The 20,996-nt window shown below is 39.5% G+C and overlaps 1 long non-coding RNA gene and 1 pseudogene across 1 annotated transcript in view; one reads left to right on the top strand and one right to left on the bottom strand.

Moving 5' to 3' along the window:
• Nucleotides 1-5,157, top strand: part of LOC149037919 (uncharacterized) — a 7,823-nt gene extending 2,666 nt beyond the window's left edge. Inside the window, exons 2-3 of the long non-coding RNA XR_016180847.1 lie at nucleotides 2,671-2,942; nucleotides 3,296-5,157. This is a non-coding gene — a long non-coding RNA (uncharacterized LOC149037919). The remainder of the gene's footprint in view (nucleotides 1-2,670; nucleotides 2,943-3,295) is intronic.
• Nucleotides 5,158-5,713: 556 nt separating this feature from the next.
• On the bottom strand, nucleotides 5,714-7,130 carry LOC149037918 (melanocyte-stimulating hormone receptor-like; annotated as a pseudogene).
• Nucleotides 7,131-20,996: the final 13,866 nt, after the last annotated feature.

Genomic DNA, 20,996 nt, shown 5'->3' with positions numbered 1-20,996 from the left:
GCAGCCGTGAATATTGAATGCATCGTGGTACATCGAATGTGCAGATTGTAGCTGTTTGTCCGTCTTACCAGCTCTTCTATTTTGTCTTTTCTACTGTTCCACAGACGGAAAACGTAGTCAATATACCTCTTTCAAAGTAGTGGTTTAATTGTGCTATGGGCAATCTTACCCTTTTTCTATTTTTTTCTATGAAAATATTGACAAAAGCTACTTTTTCGTTGAAAAAGTATCGAGTTCCCAGATAAAATAAACAATGACGCGCAAAACACATTGGTTGAGCGTGGTCTTAAAACCCATGTGAGTTAATCTAAGTCTGCTCTCGAGTAGAAATGCTCCAACAGAGCTTGATTACCCCGATTTCCTCAGCATGAAGTGACTTGGAAACCAAGTAATCATAATGAAGATACAAATTATTCATATCTCCACCGATAGCTAGCATGTCCGTTTCAATTGCACTTATGGCTCTAGTTTTATAAAAAACTATAAACTGTCCCAGGTGAAAAGATTTACCTTCCTGGACAGCAAAGTACTTGTCTGATTGTCTGCTTCACTGCTTGTCTCACTTCACTAATCTTCCAGCGGTATAGGAACGGGTTTAAGGTGGACTTTAAAACGCACTGAAAGAGTCATTATTCCAGAAGTGACGAGTAAATGTAATGAATAAGTCCTCCAGATGATCGCAAGTGTCGACAATGTTAAACTTGGTGCATAACAAACAACTAGTGCTAACTGCACCCACAGTGCACTGCACACTGCCTCCCTGTATCTTGCCATGTTCAGTGCAGTTGTTTGGCTCGACTGTTGTTGAATATGATCTTGTACTTGAACCTGATTACGACTGAGAGTGCGCAAAATCTTTGTGTACGAAATGAAAGAGATAACTGAGAATGACAGAATAGAAAAATTATGAAGCAAGAATGGATGTTATCCAAAAAATAGCTGTGATGATATACATTGGCTTTAATGTTACAATTTGTCTGTATCTCAGCCTCAACGACAAGGCGAGAAGTTTATCCACGCTTATGACCACCATTGTCAACATAGAAAATCCACATGATACAAAGCTAGTTATAAAGCTCGCATCAGTTCCAAATCGAAAAAGATTCCATACTGTACTAATGAATGCAGAAATCGAATTACTTATTTCCCAGAAGAAATATCAGTCATGTGGAGACGGACTTTCGTGCAAAGCACAAACTGGCTTTATCTGCTTAAATAAAACTCAAGCAAAATGTTCATGCCACAAGAAAAACAGTCCCTAAATTAATTGAAAACCGTCATAATCCCGAAAAAAATTATACATTTGACAATTAATCTAAATGATTTTAACAATGCAACGTAAAAACAATGTTTGGTTATTGAAAAACACCTACTTCTTTTCCCATCCGATTTGGTTGATAAAAGGAACAGCGCTAGGTGTGAAATATTACTTAACCAAACCAGTTTGCTCATTATTAAAAAGTCATTTAGATTTTTTTTTTCATTTTTCCATCCTTCTTAATTTCTTTAGTCTCATTCTCTATTGGTCCCTTTTCTTTTAAATGTGAAATATACTCGCTTCTAACAGAGAAATTTATTGTGGTGGTTGCTTTAAAAGTGTTTTAACAGAGGAAAAGTCCAGTCTTCAAGAGCGGGCTATTTTATGCCCTTCCTAGTAAAATACAATAAGATAAAATGAAGTGTTTTTGAAAATTAGAATTTGGTCATTTTCCAACAGGGTGCCATGTATACGTATATAGGACAGCTGATTGTGTTCATAAGCTCTTCCCATACGTTGCCTTTGTCTTTAAATTACAGTCACTCGATCTCGCAGAAGAGCTGAAATCGATCGGTATATGGTAACGGGGGTAAGTTTCTAAAGAAACTGTGGTGCTGCGTTGGTGGGAGAGTATAACAGGGTAATTTAATATTTTCAACTGAGTTGATGACGTAAATTGGTCACCCATAACGAGTTTTAAAGCTGACGTTTCGAGCTTTAGCCCTTCCCCCTGACGAGGGGCTACGGCTGGAAACGTCAGCTTTAAAACTCCTTTAAGGTGGCTAATTTACCTTATCACCTCAGTTGATAATGCTTAATTATCCTGATGTGTGGTAACCGTTACTACAGTGCGGTTAAGAATATATGAAAGTCATATATTTGAACTGCGGATAAAGACATGAATGAAAGTGATCCTCGCAGTGATGTGCACTACTTAGGCAGTAGTGAAAATAAGGCCTGAAAAAAATTTCAGGCCTGTACGGGATTTGAACCCATGACCTCTGTCCACTATCACTATATACCACTATCATGACCAGCTCCCAGTTGGCTTGTTAGCTCAGTTGGTAGAGCGCTGCACCGGTATCGCAGAGGTCATGGGTTCAAATCCCGTACAGGCCTGAAATTTTTTTCAGGCCTTATTTTCACTACTGCCTAAGTAGTGCACATCACTGCGAGGATCACTTTCATTCACGTTACTACAGTATTGTGCAAAAGTAACGCAAGCGAAATGTTAATTTTTGTTTGTTTGATTTTTGTTCTCGTGCGAAAGTTCGAATGACAATTCGACAAAACATAAGCCTGTTCTGATCAATGTCATCAGATGCTGCTGTAATAGTAAATTTTCGGCATCGCTTTTGACTTATACGAACAGTACACGTTTTGACCAATATGATATCTGAATGTTTCTTTAGTTTTCGCAGAATACATTCACGCAGGAACAAATTTGAATTCCGCCCTTAACGCGGGAAGTTTGGATGGTGCGAGAGAAGATTCGAAAACTTACTTTGCAAGCAAGAGAGTCCAGGCCTTGCTGTTCTCGCGATCTTCGCGCCGTGGACGACTAACGAGAATTCCGCGTTTTGCCAGCTTCTTCCGAATCTTCGCGCACGTCTTCCCGTCATTCCTACGCATCTCTTGGTCTTTGAAAGTTCCATAGACAGCTTTTTCGGTCTCCCCGAGCAAGGTAAATTTGCTACGAGACTAATAAGACACAGCTTTTTGATTAAAAGAGCAATGCCTGAAAGGCTAACCAATAACCCTTCACTTTTAAAGGTTTTAAATATTCCAGCTGGATGGAAGCCCTGGTTTTACAGGAGCTCGATTTGAGTTCTATTATAACTTGTTATTTTTGGCATAATAACTGCCAGAGTGTTACGAGATCAATTAATGAAAGAGATTTCTAATTTTTCTGCAATGCATTACAACAATAAATGGACTACACTTCGCGGTAATTAATAAGTAGAGCGAATTTTCTCTTGGAATTTCGCACCGCACCTTGTCTGTATCTATTTGTCTTTATCTTATTCCCGACAACAGAGCTAGAAGTCTGTGCACGCTTATGGTCATCAACGTCGACAAAGACACTAAACTTAATGCATAGTTTGATATGTAGATTGCAACCCTTGCGTATCGACAAAGACTCCAGTGTTCGTGAACCAAGGACATCCAATAAGTAGCAGCGAGAGGCTGGCTAACGAGACCAACCAACAGATCAGTTGTTGCCAGACAACGATACAAGAGTTTGGATGGTGGATGAAGGGAAGTTTCCTTGTTAAGGGCAACAAGGATTAGAAAATTCCCAAGAAAAGCTGTGATGGAGAGGAAAATGTTAACTGCTGAGAAATGCTCCACCCTCTGTTGAGTTTGTCGTCGCAATCATGGTGCAGCTCTTAAACGGTTTTCCTCCTTTCGCTATGGTTTTTTGGAACTGTTGACAACACGGGATAATTCTTCTTCACAACAACTACCTGGTTAAGAAACATTGAAATCTTTTAATTCTTTATATCATTAACACTAAAAGCTTTCTTAATGTATTCTACTTGTTTTTATTAACTTGAACGAACTGTCAGTCGAGAAAATAACATAACAATACATATACACCTTTCTTGAAATTTGGAGGGTGTGCAGTAGTTATAAAAAGCGGGCTCTGACACATTTCGTGTCCAATATAAAAAACAACCTTGATTTCAAGGCAACTCTGGTGTATCTTGTTTTATGTCAGCATCTACACGATCATAAACCTTTTTTCTAAGCATATAAACTATATGTTTGTAAGATGCTTTTTGCTTTATTTATCAACGGTCTTTTCAGCGATTTACACTGCTCAATCTCGTGCAAAATTGAGTTGAACTCTATATCAGAGATAGAATTACTTTCAATTGCCTTTGAAAACAACCCGCTAACTAACAGGTGTTTTATCTCTGCTATTGAAATAGTTTTTTTTTTCATGTTTTGTAATTTTCTTACTGAGAGTGTTGCTCTCAACACTAAATGCTGTTGACATAAATCCTAAAAAGCCGGCTATAACAGCCATTGGTGCTCCCACAATAAATCCTAATTCCACTCAGAGAAACCGCCATACCGCTTGTTAACAATGCACCCGCTGTTACTCCTGTCACAGTGTATGTTGTGTGACAAGCGGATCTAATTTTCTTTAATTTGGCAAGGACACGTCGGTAATGAGTAACGTCATTCTCAAGCTCCTTCTTGCAATCAAAAATCATATCCAACCTGAATTTGTTTGGTGTTACAATTGGATATATCGGCGGTGCGCTTGGCAGAAGGCTTTAGGGTCCCTGGCTCACAGAGCTTCGCAAAATATTTTGATCAGCCATCTTTAAATCATTAAATAATCTCTAATTCAAGCGTCATCAGGGACGAAAATTCGTATGGAAGTGATATCATTCCTTGGTGTTATTTTTCGCAACACTGCGATAATTTTCAAAACAATAATTTTCATTATAAAAACAATAATAAAAGGTTTGCGTGGCTAAGATCAAATGAAGCGAATAAGGAAGTTTAACCCTAAAAAGTACCAATTCAAAAACAAAAAACTGAAAAATCCCAAAAATAAAAACTCATTTATCGATGTGCTTGAGTTAGATCATTAAAATCGTCCTAGTAATGCTCATTTCAGATATTTTATTTTTAACTGCATCGCTGCCGCTAAAACAACGATTAGTGACCGAAAAAAGCTCATATTCTAATATTCTCAATTCAACATAAGAAAAAAAAAATCTTTATACATGGTAAATATTCATTTGTGTTGATATCAATTATTGCGTGACTAGCTCATGATATACATGGCGGAGGGGAAAACACAACGCAAAACCTGGGCTCCTGTCAAAACGTAATACCCAGGCGTAATATAGTAATCGAAACGGCTAATAAAATCACAAATAAACAAGGTAAGAGTGTTATGTTAGATTTTTTAACAAATTGTCATGATTTATGCCAGTTAACGGTGGCGACAAGTAGGCGCTCATGTATATTCCATAGTCGCTATCAAGTAAATTTTGCCGGACTTTGACTTCGTCTCAAGATAGAACAACACAAATGCACAAGGAAATTTTTACAGCAACTTTATAACCATCCTTTTGTCTTTTAAAAACTTGAAGCTCAGTAGATTCTGTCATATCGGTTATTGTTAAAACTGTCTTTGTTTTGACGCTACTTTTCGAAATAGTATGTCGAACAAAAATATTCACCAAAAAATAAATATTTCTTTGCCAGCTTCAATAATAACAGGGGATTAAGTTTAGATGATAAAACAAAGGCATGTGCTAACAGAAATGCCGGAGGTCAAGTGGAATCGTTACACAAGGTCACACAATTCGGGTGATATTCACGGTGAAAATTTGCATATTTGAGCGGTCGAACGAAAAAAAGTCATTTCTCGAAAACTAAAATATATTTTCCAAAAAAACTACATCACCATTATTATAACATATTGGGCTACAAAATATAAAAGAAGGGGTTAATTTCAATTTGTCTTTTTGTCGACGGGGTTAGAATTCTATATAATGGTACTATGTTTTGATTTGACATTTGTTAGCTTAAATAGGCAAATACCCGTACCAAAGCATCTTTAAAACCAAAGATGCTAAAAAGTTGTGTTTGTCTGATTCTATCTTCTTTTTTCTTTCCCTTCAAATTACGCCTGATCAATACAAGTCTGACGACTCCGAGAAAATATATCTAAGTCCATAGAAAGCAGAGTGCTCGTCGGATTGTCTCCTTCGCTGCTTGTCTCACTTCTCTGACTTTCCAGCAGTAAAGAGACGGGTTCAAAGTGGAGTTAAAATACGTTAAAATAGTTGTAATTCCATCAATAAAGACTACATGTGAAGAATAAGTTTTTCTGTAAGTGATCACAAGCAGCATTACGAATTTTGGTACATAATAAACAACTAATGCTAACTGTACCCACAGTGCACTGCTTACTGCCTTCCTGTATCTTGCCATGTTCAGAGCAGTTGTTTGGCTCGGTCGGCTGTTGTTGAACTTGATCTTGTACTTGAGCCTGATAATGTCTAAGAGTGCAAAATATCTTTGTGTACGAGGCGATTGAGATCACTAAGCATGACGGTATAACTATAGTAGTATACCAAATGGTTATTCGAGTATGTGAAATGTAAAATGATCCAGCAGCGACGGAAAAAAATCCAAAACGTAGCTGTAATGATGTATGTGCGCTTTAAAGTTACTATTTGCCTGTATCTTATTCCCAACCACAGAGCGAGAAGTCGGTCCACGCTTATGGCAGTCAACGTCAGCAAAGACACTCCACATAATGCATAGCTTGATATGTAGATTGCGTCCATTGCGTGTCGACAAAGACTCCGGTGTTCGTGAACCATGGACATCCAATAGGTAGAAGCGAGAGGCTGGCTAACAAGACCAACCAACACATCAGTTGTTGCCAGACAACAATACAAGAGTTTGGATGGTGGATGAAGGGAAGATTCCTTGTTGAGGGCAACAAGTATTAGAAAATTCCCAAGAAATGTTGTGATGGAGTGGAAAATGTTGACTGCTGAGAAATAAACCGATCGTTGTTGTAACCCAAATAACAAGGAGGAGGAGCATCGCGATACTTAATATATGTTTCCGTCTGTGTTCCACCCTCTGTTGAGTTTGTCGTCGCAATCATTGTGCAGCTCTTAAAACGGTCATCCTTCTTTCGCTACAGTATTTTGGAACTGCTGGCAACACGGGATAATCTTTTCCACAACAACCACCTGGCCAAGAAACAGTTAAATTTTATATTTCTTTGTGTCATAATCACTAAAAGCTTCTTTACTGCATCCAACCCGTTTTCGATTGATTGAATGATCTGTCTGTCAAGGCAATTACCGCGATATTTATACATATACACCTTTCTTGAAATTTTGGAGGGTATGCCTTGCCTTAATCAGTCCCATGAAAGGTGTCCCTCTGGTTGATAAATTTCATTCAAGAACGCACTTTAAATAAGAGCTGATAAAAATTTCAGCGATGAAGACATCTCTTCGTTTGTTATTTTTTGATAAACCTTTCAGTGGATAAAAAAATAGGAATTGGCCAGTAAAGGTAAACCTAAATTGATTTTTAAGGATATTTGTCGATCCGCAAAAAGACATTCCCGCTGAAAAATCGCGTTCAATAAAACATTGCAAAAGTCTTATCTTCAGCCAAATGAGAAACTACCAATTAACGCGAATCAGTTGCAAGTATCCACAGCGCATTTGATTTCGGACTTACTCGAAACATCTATCGACGAATCACCTACCAGCCGTGTACCTCCTCTTTGTGAGACTTTAGGGAAGTTGGAACATGAAAAAAAACAAACAAACAAACAAAGCGAAAAAGGAAATAGTAAAAATCCAAATTGTTTATTTGTTCTTGATTTATAACAGTCTTGAAATAAATTTAAAACAGTTGTAATTTCCAACACAATTAAATGACAATTGAAAATCCATTCACGGCCTTCGATGTCACGTACTTTCAACTGATTATCTGCAGCCAAAAACCGCAAAAATTGTCCACATTCAGTTTTTAATTCATATCTCAACAAGTATTTACAGCAATAACACCTACAACATATCATTTTAAAGTGTATAAAATGGGCTTCTCAGGGAAAAGATTTTCATCACTAAAACCCAGGATTTTCCTGATAAATGATATTTAAAGGACAAAATAAGTAAGACTTAAAATTTGAGGTCAAAGTCACTGTTCCTCCTAGGTAAAGTTACTTAAGATTAATTGATGAAAAAAGTAGATTATTAACATGTCAGAAACATTTCCTGAAAATCTGAAAGAAAAATAGTAAAAAATGATTTTTTTTATGAATTTCTATGTGCACCCATGTCATTAAAAAAAAAAATTAACAGAAAAAAATTTGTTGAGAAATTCGACGTTATAACAGGAGGATGGGTAGGCCCTGATGTTTTACTGAGTGAATGAATTTGCCTTTTAACATCCCTACTAACTAATGAGAGTCCTCTCTGAGAAAACGAGGATTAAATCACCACTATTCCTACTGACAAAAATAAAAGCAACAAAGTATTTTTTGGATATTTTTTAATTTTTAATTTTGTTGTTGTTGGTATTTTTGAGAAGCACAATATTTGAAAACATTGGAATAAACATTGGAAAATTTTCTGAGTATGGGAAATATGGTACACCAAAAATTTACCTGTGGTACTTCTTAGAATGAAACACTGCAAAACAATCACAACCCTTATTAATATGCATATACTTCTGACATTGAGGGGCTTTACAATAAGACTGAACCCTAAAATCTCCCCTACCCTCTTTATAAAATACCACACAGCGTCTCTGAGTATCAGAGAAAACTGGGATAGGGACAGTTGTAAATTCCTCTGGGGCAGAAGGAGATGATTTCACCGTGGTATTCTCCGGTGGACTACTATAACCAGAGAAAAGCACAGAGTTGCCCAACAATTTCTTCCTGGAAATCACCCAAAGAATAATTAGAGGGACTTATTAGAGCATCATCGTCAGGAAACTGAGCCTGATGCACCTTGAAAAGGATAAAGTCATTAACTACAGCCATGTCAGTAAGGTGGTAAAACAAAGTTTTCCACCATTTTATGGACTTACGTAGTACAATATTTGTGGTTAGAATTTTATCAGATCGGTCGACCCCATTCATAAACTTATTGTTATTAGCTATAACTTTAGGTTGTGGTACTTCCCTCATGCTCCATACACCATGCTCCTTTCTTTTCCTGTTGACAGAACCGTGATCATTAGCTTTATATCTACAGTTGATAACGTTGAAACTACTGTGTTATCCAACCACTGAAGTATCAAACAAGGAGGGTTCCTTTCCCAACGCATAATACCCTTTCCTTTTTTTTATGAGCCCATACCCCACACTTTTTTAACGCAGCTGGAAAGCCTCTCCTGTTTTTTTCAGGATGGCACCGGTGGCAAGGACTCCCTGAGCAAACAAATGTTTGATGTTTAACCCAGATTTAGAAAAGGCCCTAGAAGTCTCATCATTACATCATGGCCAAACCCAAATTCACTAGTTTCCTTCCTTGCGGCTTTACCAATGTAGACATTGAAGTCTGCAGTGCAACCATTTGAATTGTCAGCCAATACCCACAATTTGATACCCCATCTGGTGGGCTTGTCTTTGATATATTGACGTATTTCAGACCAGTGACAAGACTTAACCAAGCGTTCATCAATAGTCAAATTTTTACTGGGCTGGTACAAGGTAAGACCCCTAGATTCAAAATAATTAATAAATGACTCAACTTTACGCAACTTATGAGATTCATCTTCATTAGTGGGATCTACCACATGGAACATGGCCATTAGAGCTTTGAATCTGGTTCTGGACATGATTGCTCTTGCCCAAGACAATAATATGGAGTCTTTACGCACCAATACTTATCAAGATAACCAATCTTTACAAGCCCCATATAAATGAGAAGAGCGATCAGCCGCTTCATTTCATCAGCTGTGGTCTCTTGCCAACTACCATCAGAGCTTGAATGCAAAAAATGTTTAACGTTTCGTTTCGTTATTTGAAAACATCCCCCAGTTATTTTCTCTTCATGTCGCATTCGATCAGAATTTATGAAAGGAATCATGAAAGGTGCAAAATGTTAGTTAACTAATCTAACACACCATTATAATAAAGTTCGGATATAACGCGCGCTGTCATTGGTTAAAAAGAGCGTGCTCTATGAGAGTATAGAGCATAGAGCTGAGCTAAAGCTGTCATGCCATCTGCCAGACTGGACTATGTGCGACCTTTTCCAGGACTTTTCTCTGGCCTTTTGTTCGCTAATTGAAAGTGAAATTTCGAAAACAAAGGTTTATAAACATGCCAAGCGAAATGCAAGACGTAGTCTCGCGTTTCTCCCTACACTTCTTTCGTTCTCTAACCGCTTCCTGCGTGCTTTATAACAGAACAGAGCACAGTCATGGCTTCTCTATTTGTTAATTAGAAAGCCATTTCAATGTTCATTCATTCCACTCTCCTTAGTTTGTCTCAGTCTCATTCGAACGGCAGCTGGTTGTGATCTTAAATTCTTCTCTTACATTGTCTCCGTTTTTGAAATTTGAAGTTACTCGATCGTGAACGTTGAGAAGCCAAAATTGATCGATATACCGTTGCGAAAAGCCAAAATGGATCGGAAATTTTGATTAATTAAAATGAAATACTGGGTAGCAGACATGCTTATTAGAACATCAAAATATTAAAATATTCAATAAATTATTCCTTTTTTTTTTTAATATGCTTTTTTCTGTTTTTTAGTCACTCAGACAAAATCTGTTTTGGGTTTTTCAGTGATCGGCAAATAAGGACCATTCAGTGCAGTCAAAAATATTCGGAATAAAGTTCTAATTTGCAATTTAAAGTAAATTATTTGACTGAAGGTCTCGCTTCTTTTGCAAACATATAATAACATGAGAAAATGTCTTATAAATTCTGTATTTCTCCATTCGTTTCGAATTTTCTTTCTAGAATATTCAAGTTTCAAGTTTCCCTCTAGAATGTTCATGCTGTGTTTCCTCTGCCGTTCTTTTCCTTTCACGCATTTGAAATCAGAGAGACATTTGTTCTTGCAAAGCATAAATGATCTTCAATTGCATAGCTAAAATTCCCACCGCAATCTTTGACGGTATATCACACGGAAAGAAAGTAATTAACCCAACAAACCGTCCATCCAATTTTCATCTTTATTAACTTTCCTAACTTTTACAATATCTTTCATTCGCTATTTACCCTTTCTCTTTTAAGACTGAAACATATTCCCATCTAAAACAGTCCATTTCGTTCAATTCTTATAAATAGTGCGCTTATAACAAGGGGCAGTTTAGTCCACAATAGTGCTTTGGTATTATATGGCCCATTGTATGGCCCATTAGGGATTTGGCAAGGTAACGAGAAGCGAGTTCGCAGAGGCCCTGCCATGCAGTATATCGGAGGGAAGTCAAACAGGTAGCACTTCTCGGCATCTGGGTGACTTTTAGACGGGGGAAACGTTTTCAATTGGTCGCAATGCCCGTCAATGTAGACTTCTGAGTGACCTGTCTCTCCCGTTTAAATCAAATTTAGAGATACATTTCTTCAAAATTTCACGTTTGTATTGTCTGTTCTTTAATCGTATTTTGAAACACTGTATGTTTTTATTAGAGGTGAGCATGATGAGTCTTTTCATAAGAGGCACTGTGCTTCTCCTCTCAAGAATCCTTTTCCATTTGCCTGACACGGATGAAAATTCAAGTATTCGAAGGTCTCCATCTCCTCTTAATACATTTGGATTTCAAGAGTCGATTCCCTCTTAAAACTGTCGCTTTTGTACATTATTTTGTCCAAGAATATAAATTCTGAGTTTGACATTTCAGCCGTAAATGATGATGGTGTCGTGGCACAATGTATATCGAATGTACAGATTTACAAACTCTTTTATTATGTCTTTGTTTCTGTTCCACAGACGGAAAACGTAGTCAATATGTCTCTTCCAAAGTAGCGGTTTAGTTGTGCTCACGGCGATAGTACGCTTTTTATATATTTGCTATGAAAATATTGGCAAAAGCTATTTTGCCCTTTAAAAAGTATCGAGTTCCCGGGTAACAATAACAACGACGCGCAAAACACATTGGTTGGGCGTGTCCTCTAAACCCTTGCGAGTTATAAAATTAAATCTAAGTCTGCTCTCAGAGCTTGATTTACCGATTTCCCTAGCATGAAGTGACTTGGAAACCAAGTAATCATAATGAAGATATAAATTATTCATATCTCTTTTGATAGTTTCATGTCCGTTCCACTTGCACTTATGGCTCTAGTTTACTTAAACTGAGAGCTCACACGCATCATGACGCATACGTGTCTCTGGGAGAAAAGATCTAACTCCATGGACAGCAAAGTACTTGTCTGATTGTCTGCTTCGCTGCTCGTCTCACTTCACTGATCTTCCAGCAGTAAAGGAATAGGTTCAAGGTGGGCCTCAAATACACTGAAAGAGTCGTTATTTCAGAAGTGTGGAGCAAATGTAATGAATAAGTCCTCCAGATAGTGTTTGAGTTTATCATTGTCAACAAGTGTTGACAATGATAAACTTGGTGAATAACAAACGACTAATGCTAACTGCACCCACAGTGCACTGCCCACTGCCTTCCTGTATCTTGCCATGTTCAGTGCAATTCTTTGGCTTCGCTGTTGCTGAACATGATTTTGTACTCCAGCTTGATTACGACCGAGAGTGCGCATAAATTTCTGTGTACGAGGTGATGGAGATCAATGAGAATGAGAGTGAAACTATTGTAAAATACAAAAGAGGTATTCGAGAATTATAGAACGATGAAGCAAGAATTATTGTAATAATAAATTTTCCGCATCGCTTTTGACTTATACGAACAGTGCACGGTTTTGGACGATATGGTAACCGAATGTTTCTCGCACCATAGACGACAAATGAGAATTCCACGTTTTTCCAGCTTCTTTCGAATTTTCGAACTCGTTGTCTCGTCTTCCCTACGCATCTGTTGGACTATGAAAGCTCTTTCAGTAGAACATCTGCCCTCAGGCTGATGTTTCGCTCATGAAACTGTCAGTCATGTAGAGACGGACATGATTTTATCGTACAAAGCACAAATTGACTCCATCCGCAAAAAATAAAACTCTCACAAAATGTTCATGCAACACGAAAAACAGTCTCTCTTATTTTTTTCTTGCCCTTCAAAGTTTCCTTCGAAAGAACGACCTATCCTCAAAAGAAATTCATCCTAGAAACCGCGACAGTCAATCTCCCGCGTTTTGAGACTGGTTTGACCATAGAACCTTTTTCTTTAGTCTCCCCGTTGTACTCTGTCAGCGACGACTGAACCCCCTCAGTTTCGTATTGGAAACCATAAGATTCTTTCAAATCCATTTCGGATTCTACCAGATTCCCCTAGTTCTTAGAATAAATTTTTAAAATTGCATGCATCTAAAATCGGAATGACATTTGTTCCCGCAAAGCATAAATGATCTCCAATTGCATAACTAAAAATTCCAACCGCAATCATTGCATATTACACGGAAATACCTCTGACATAAAAGTCAAAACCGTTATAATATCCGAAGATATAAAATTGTTCAAAATTATTCGTTGGACGTAGATTCCAAGCAATTTCATACAATGTCTCATTGATGTCTCGTTATTAAAAAAAATATCTTAGTTATTTGCTCTTTTTTCGCGTTTGACAAGGACGTGAAGGAACTACAACAGGCGAAAAAAATAAAGTAACTTAATAAACAAACTGTCCATCCAATTTTCATCTTTATTGACTTTCCTAACTTCTACATTATCTCTCATTCGCTATTTACCCTTTCTCTTTCAAGGCTGAAACATATTCCCTTTAAAGTTACATTACACACTCCCGGGCTAGCGATAACATGTTAATCGTAGAGATTTACACACTTATAAGGTAATAGTATTTAAAGTTCATTTAGTTTAGAGAGTTCAGTTATTATTAGCGCAGCTCCTTGATCAGCAGCTCGTTGTGTTCGTTTTTCGCTTCTCAACCTTATTTCTTCAGGGTTCTTAAGTTTCCATTTAGAGTCTTGCAGGTTATCTTCCTCGCCTAACACTTCAAGAGGGTAAAGCTTTTCGATAGGTCTCGAGGTTAGGTTTACTTTTGTTGTTCTTAAGATCGGGACAACCCTACCTCGAGCTACTAGCTGTCCCGGTATGTTTTTGTTTGCCTGCGATGAATGTTGTTCCCTGAAACCGGTTAAGCATTCCCTTTGCCATTGTTTCCAGAAAGCTTGCATTATTTTCTGGTGGTATTTCGCTTGTCTTGTCAAATCTTTGGCCTACTCTTGAGGGATGTAGTAGTATGTGTATCTGGTAGTGTAAGAAGTCTGTGTCCACTTGTCTCCCAGCTTTGAGATCCTTTATCTCTCGCGGAAATACGCTCTTCTGTGCCAACTTGACAACTTCTCTTTTAGATTCCTCAATTTCTTCGTGACTGATACGCCGTGTGATCTCGCGTGTATTTGTCTCTTCTTTCTTCTTTCTTGAGGACCACTTGATCCACTGTAAGAACTTCATCAACCAGGCAAATGTGCGAAGAAGAGCGATCCAGCTAGAGAATCGGGTCAGAGGGCAGTTCAAAGAAGCTCTCGGGTTAACTGTGGTCACGTACACTTCCTTCTTTACCTCAAGCTTTTCTACTGCGATGTTCTCAAACTTGGGTTGTGGCTAGTGATTCTCGCTACTATACAGGAAGGGTGGGCCTTTCAGCCAGCGCTCGTTCTTAAGAAATTCATTCATTCCAAGGCCTCGACTGACATCATCAGCGGGGCTCAGTTTTCCAGGACAATGTCTCTACTGTTGTGGTGACGTGAGGTCCCTAATCTCTCCAACTCGATTAGCCACTTAAGTTTTAAATCGCCTGTTCTCGTTGTGGACGTAGTTTAAAACGACCATGGAATCGGTCCAAAAAAAATATTTTTCAAACTCAAAGTTCAGTTCTTTTCTCACTGGAAGATCAATACATGCTGCTGAAAGAGCTTCCTGTAGCTCAAGACGGGGAATACTGACAGGTTTGATTGGGGCATTTCTCGACTTTCCAATAACGAATGCACATTCTGCAGTTCCATCCAACTTCGGACGCTTCGCAGAAGTGATAAAGCTGTAGAGTAGCTCCTTCATGGTGAGACCGACTAAAGTAACATCTAGGGACGTTCGCCAGAAGAGGTTGGTCATTTTTCCCCTGCAACCATCTTTGGAGGATTTTTCCTTTAAGACTCTGATTCCACGCCCTTTTCAACTTCCACAGTTCTTGCATTATTTGCTTCGCAGGCAATACTACGGGCGCAGCGAGGTTCAGTGGGTCGAAGACCGAGCAGATTGTCAATAGAACTCCTTTCATGGTGTTATAATTTTTTTTTTTAACTCTTAGACCTTGAAACCAAACGTGTTCGACTCTATGTGCCACCGTACTCCCAGTGTTCTAGCTATCGACGGGTAATTTATCAAGACTGACACCCAGAGATGGGTCAGCTCTCTTTCCCAGAGGTACAGAAGCCCAAACCCTGTGGTTGTTGCGAATAAATTTCGTCAAGTTAAATCCACCCTCAGCACAAAGTTTAATCAAATTTTTCATCAGCACAATTGCACTTTCCGCTATTGGTACTGATTTCAAGAGGTCATCAACATAGACGTTGTGTCTAAGAGTGTCTTTCGTAACCGGATCAAAACTTCCTCCATTGCCATCTTGCTGCTAGATATCACGTTCTGGGAACAAATTTGGAAGCTTGTTCATCTGACAGCTTATGAACATATCCCTTCGCTACGTAATCTTCCATCGTAGCACGGTATTTCTCTTCGAGACAAGGATCTCTGTGGAATTTTCGTCTCAAACTCTGCAATCTTATTCCTGCATCCCTTCGGTTATTCGGTAGCTGAACATCGTCTCTTCTCCACAACAGCCCCGTCTCATGGTGATCTTCGTCGTTAAGTCTTCTTGTCTTATTTAGGATGTCGACTGCTTGCATATGCTCTCTGGACAAGATAAAGTCTCGGCGTTTACAATCTGCGTCCCCTTCCGTTTCGGCCTTTAAAGTGCTCTCTGTCCCAAACCCTTCAACTTTCCAAAACTTCTCTACTTGGTCATATAAATTCTTTTCATATATGACAAACTTTACTAAAATGTCCCTATGTTTCTGTGAGCCATGAATCGTTCCAGTTATGACCCAACCCAGTGGACCACGCAGAGCCTACATTGGCTATCAGGCTTATTTGACTTTCGAACTTCAAAATCTTCATATGAGTCACTAACATCCTTTCCAATGAGTACTGTTACCTTTATCAGCTTCACGTCAGGTATTTCAATGCCCGCTAGGTGTGAGTGTGACTTCAATATCTTCCGGAAGGCACTCTCTGCGATATTGAACTTCTCTCATACAAGGCCTTCCTCCACAGTGATGACTTTTCCTTCTCCACTAGCGGATTGCAACTCGAATTCTACAACTTCGAACTCTTCATCTTCTTGTCGCAAGAGGGTGCCAACAGATACCACTTCCTTCCGATCTTTCAGAACTAGTTCATAAGCAACATCGGAACTGATCATGGTTCCACGTGAGCCATTGTCTAGCAATCCCTAAATGGTGATAGACTTCCCATCGGACGATGAGATCTTCACTGGTATCACATGAAGAAGTATGATCTTGTTCTTGGTTGGCTTTATTGCGGTTGCGTACTGCACTGTACCCCTGAGTTCAGTAGCGCTTGGATGCTCACCATTCCTTGGGTTTGGCTAATTCTCCGCAAGGTCATTGTTCCCGTTCACGGGTTTGGTTACCTCAGTCAGTGTCTCCAATGTCTCTTCTTGGGAGGTTGTGAAGAAACCAGTGGTGCCGTTTATCACTTCTACATGGACAGAACCTTTGGGATTCACACCTGTCTCTACCATGTCTTGGTCTCATACAAACGTGACACAATCTATGGCGTCTCAAAATATCCCAGCGGGTTTGCAGTTATTTGTTTTGGAACTCGAGGCATGAGGCTAGTTCATGTGAACCTGAGCGACTCAAACAGCTCTGTACCCCGAGTAAGGGCTTACTCTGTCCATCACCTGTTCCTGACCTTCTGCCTGAGTCTTTCGCAGAGGAATCATTAGCAAAGGAGCCGGAGGCACTTTAGCTCTGTTGGGTGGTTTTTCTTGTTTGCTCTTGTCTCCAGGGTTGGCGTGGCGACCACATCGGCAAATCCCGGGTCATTCTTAATTACAGCCTGTCGTTTGACAAACTTGGAAAGATCTTCCAGATCTGGATTCTGTCCTTTTTCTATGATGGAATACGATACGTCGGCCCACTTGTTGATCAAGGAGTCGGGCAGTCGGTCGGCGATAAACTTCATTTTCGCAGTTATGCTTGCTTCGCCTTCATAGCCCCCCTGTAATATTTTGGTGGCACACTGGAGTTGTTCTGCAAAGTTACGTAGACCTTTAAAACCTCTATTCCCCAGTTTCGGTCCCACTGTCAGCTATTCAATGCAGGCCACCGCAACTGTAGCTGGTTTACTATAGTGATCTTCTAAACTCGCAACAATATCTTCATATGAACACCCTGCAGATCTTTCTACAACATTATATGCTTCACCTGTCACAAACTTCGGTAGAAATTCGATTTTCTGTGCATCAGATAATAGGCCATCTTCCAAAGTTGTCTCGAATCGTTCTTCTAAAGACTGGAAAGCCTGCGGCACTTCCACTAAATTCTACCGGCTGCATCGCTTGAAGCGTGGTTACCCTCAACAAAACTGCCTGCGTTGAATTTGTGCCTGAGCGTAGAATAAATTCAGGGGCTTTGGGGTTCAGTGGCTTAGTCTCCTGCTGACAGTTGGCAACCCACTTGGCTGTCTGTTCTTGTTTTGGTAGATGAGGTTCAAGAGAGAATCTAGGTTCATCTTCATTACTTACAACCAAGTTCTCTGCATTAGATTCACTGTCATAATCCTCTAAAGCCAGCAAATCAACTACCCTTTCTTCTCACTGAACTTTAAATCTCATTTCTCGAGCAATTTTTTGTTTTTGTATTTCGATATCAATTTTTTTCTTCTCCATTTCTGCCTCATACTGTGCCACCTCTAATGCCTGTTTTGCCATAGTTTCTTCAATTCTACATTACTCTTCAATTCCTTTAGTTTTGAAGATCTCGAAGATCTGGACGACTTTGACTGGGTTGAAGTTATCGGTGACAATTTTGGTTCCCCATTGGAGGATTTTAAACTATTCTTTGAAGAGTGAGGTGAACTTAGCCGTAAATAATCCTCAACTGTCTTTTCACATCGAGAGTAATCGCAATAAATTTTACCGTAACGCTGTTCGACACGCTCAAATTCTTCAACTGGCAAGCTCTTAAGAATATTTATGACTGTTATTACTCGAGCCAAATAGCCTCTAAGTGAGCGCCTTGCCTGATACATTTCTTCTGCTGCAACATCTTCCTAGTCTTTCATATTAACACTTCTCGTTTGCAAAGGATCCGAACTTCTCTCTTTTTCGGGATCCAATTCCACATCGTCGATCTCGCCACCAGGACATTCATTTCCGTGTCGCTTTTATCCTTCTTTTCCCGGCTCATATTCTAAGGAAATGTAGTCGCTAATTCACAATTTATTTCTAAGCTCCAAAAAAATCGAGATCAGTTATATGATTCGAATATGTACAAGCTTTAGGGAATCCACTGAGCCCGCTATGCCTTACGGGAGGCACAGGCCTCCAAACGCTAGGACAAGAGATTCCCTTTTTTTTTTTAAATGTTCAACAAAAGGTAACAACAGCCTTTAGGTATCCAATACGACTGCCTGAGTTCCGTTAATGTTTCACGTACGTCACCGTGTAAAATCGTACAGTGAGTTGCTCTAACAATAAGGGTTGACAAGTGGCTCTCTTTCGGCATCAATATTGGAAACTTGTGTTGCGTGATAGTTGTGCGTATTGTAGTCTTCCGCGACATCGCATCAATCCATCATCATCTAAATAGAGGCCAAGCAGGTGTAATATTGCTTGCCTTTTGTATTAAGTCTTGTCTTTGATTTTCAATAAAATGTGTCTATAGTAGAATTGTTATACACTTTGGAGTAGAACGATGCGAGCGTGTTTCATGTCTATGGCAGTAACTGTGCTAGTCTTTTTCTTGTCTCTCACTTTTCCGTTAAAACGGATAACGAGCGCGGTAACTCGTAGTGTCTTGTTCAAGGTACTTTATTTGGTGATATCGATGATGTTCAGTTAATTTGCGCTCTTTTGTGCGCTTGCGAGATTAATGCTTATTGACTGGGTCTCTGAGTAATATCTGTGTTGTCTTGTCAGTGGTTGTCGGTGACTGATGGCCATTCCTGTGTTAGCTTCATAAGTCATGAGAGTCCTTGGTTACAACGCTGATGTTTAGATATAAAGGCTTTGGCGTCCATTCCCCTGGTAATGAGGTCTGCAGGATTGGATGTGGTCGAGCAGTACCTCCACGTACTCTGCGATGTAATGTCTCTAATCAGTTCCACTCGATGTCGGATAAACTTTTGTCGTAAAGGCTTTGATGAAGGTATCGATGATAACACAATTTGTGAGTCACTCCACAATATAATTTGAGAAGAGGGGAACTTTGGAAGTTTGGTATTTGACAGGTATTTAGATAATTCTGTTCCGAGCACTGTTGCAAATAGTTCTAATCGTGGCATTGTGTGTGGTTTTATGGGTGCTACTTTACTTTTGGATATTAGGAATGTGCATTTTTTCCCACTTTTGGGGGTGTGTCCTCTCAGATAGGCCACCGCTTCGTATGCCAGCTAGCTGCTGTCACAAAACACGTGTAGTTGAACTTCACTGCCAATATTATTGAAGTATTGTCTAGGTATTTCGAATGGGGTCAGATTTTGTAGTTCCTTCAGCCATTTGACCCAGTTCTCCTTAAAGCTATCAGGAAGTTCTTTGTCCCATCTTAGGTTGTGCCTTCATGGTTTCCATTATTTTCGTTTTTACTACCACTGGTTCCACAAATCCCAAGGGGTCGTATAGTTTTGAGGATAAGCTTAATACCGATCTTTTGCAGACTTTATATGTGCTGTTGAGTTCCTTGAGCAGTTTTGTTAATGAAAGTGGCAGAGTATCTGTCTTTGCGTTCCAATTAAGGCCTACGACTTTGACCATTGGCTCTGCGTATAATCCGTCGTCATGAGCTTGGCGGTTTCAAGGAGGGGAGTTGCTTGTCCACTGTCGTAAATTCATACCCGCCTTTTGGAAGCAATTTCTTGATGATGTGTAATACTGTAAGGCTTCGGGCTCAGTGTCCGTTCCCGTAAGGAAGTTGTCTATGTAAATCGATTGTCATCAGCGTTCGCGCAAAGACACAGTAAAAAATATTTTATTATTTAAGATCTTGATTTATTTGTTTTCATCCCGCAACTCACCTAATCTTGTAACTGATCTCTGTACTACTTCACGGGATGGCTGTTATTACTCGGAGTTAGAACATTGAGTTCTGCCGAGGGACTGGGAGTGATAATCAAGACCGCTCTGGGACTGGAACTGCGTATGAGTTGACGGCCATGTTGATTTATGTTAGTTCTCGAGTGCATGTGCATGTAATCTGGTGGATTGAAGTATATCTTTGTCGAAGTCTCGTAAAAGATCATATCGATACCGTGTGAATTGTGACGAATGCGGGAAAGAATTCGACTCCGACTGTGTAGAAGCTCATTCCCGAAATGTTCACAGCGGCCGAAAAGTGAAATGTCTGCCAGTGGTAGAATCATCACCGCTGAAATTAAGTGGTTTCTTCTCTTAAAGCAGTGCAGCAGTCGAATCTCCAGGTCAGACACAGGAGGCACCGCTTGTTACTATTTCATCAACATACGAATCTGTTACAAATATCCAGCCAGATCCTGAATCAATCGACCAAGATTCACTTAAGCCTGATGCGTCAATGAGAGACGTCCAGGAACCTAGCGAGCCCAGTATCCCGATAGATAAAGGCATTCAATCAGATCTCGGAGGGATTGCTGAACTAGAGCCAGAGTCCTCCACATCACCTACGTTGACGACAATGGTACCGAAACAACCTGTTTTACCCGAATATCCGGGCACCAAGTTCAGCAGTGAGTCTTTCACGAGACGATTCTAGCCTGACTGGTATAAAAAGTATCCATGGCTTAGTTGCGATGTCGAAAATACGTGTGTGTATGTTTTGCCTGCATAAAGTTTGGAAAGGATGCATCTTTTG

Source organism: Pocillopora damicornis, chromosome 11, assembly GCF_964200805.1.
Source record: "Pocillopora damicornis chromosome 11, jaPocDami1.2, whole genome shotgun sequence".
Classification (NCBI taxonomy): Eukaryota; Metazoa; Cnidaria; class Anthozoa; order Scleractinia; family Pocilloporidae; genus Pocillopora; species Pocillopora damicornis.
This window is presented reverse-complemented; position numbering and strand designations above follow the sequence as displayed.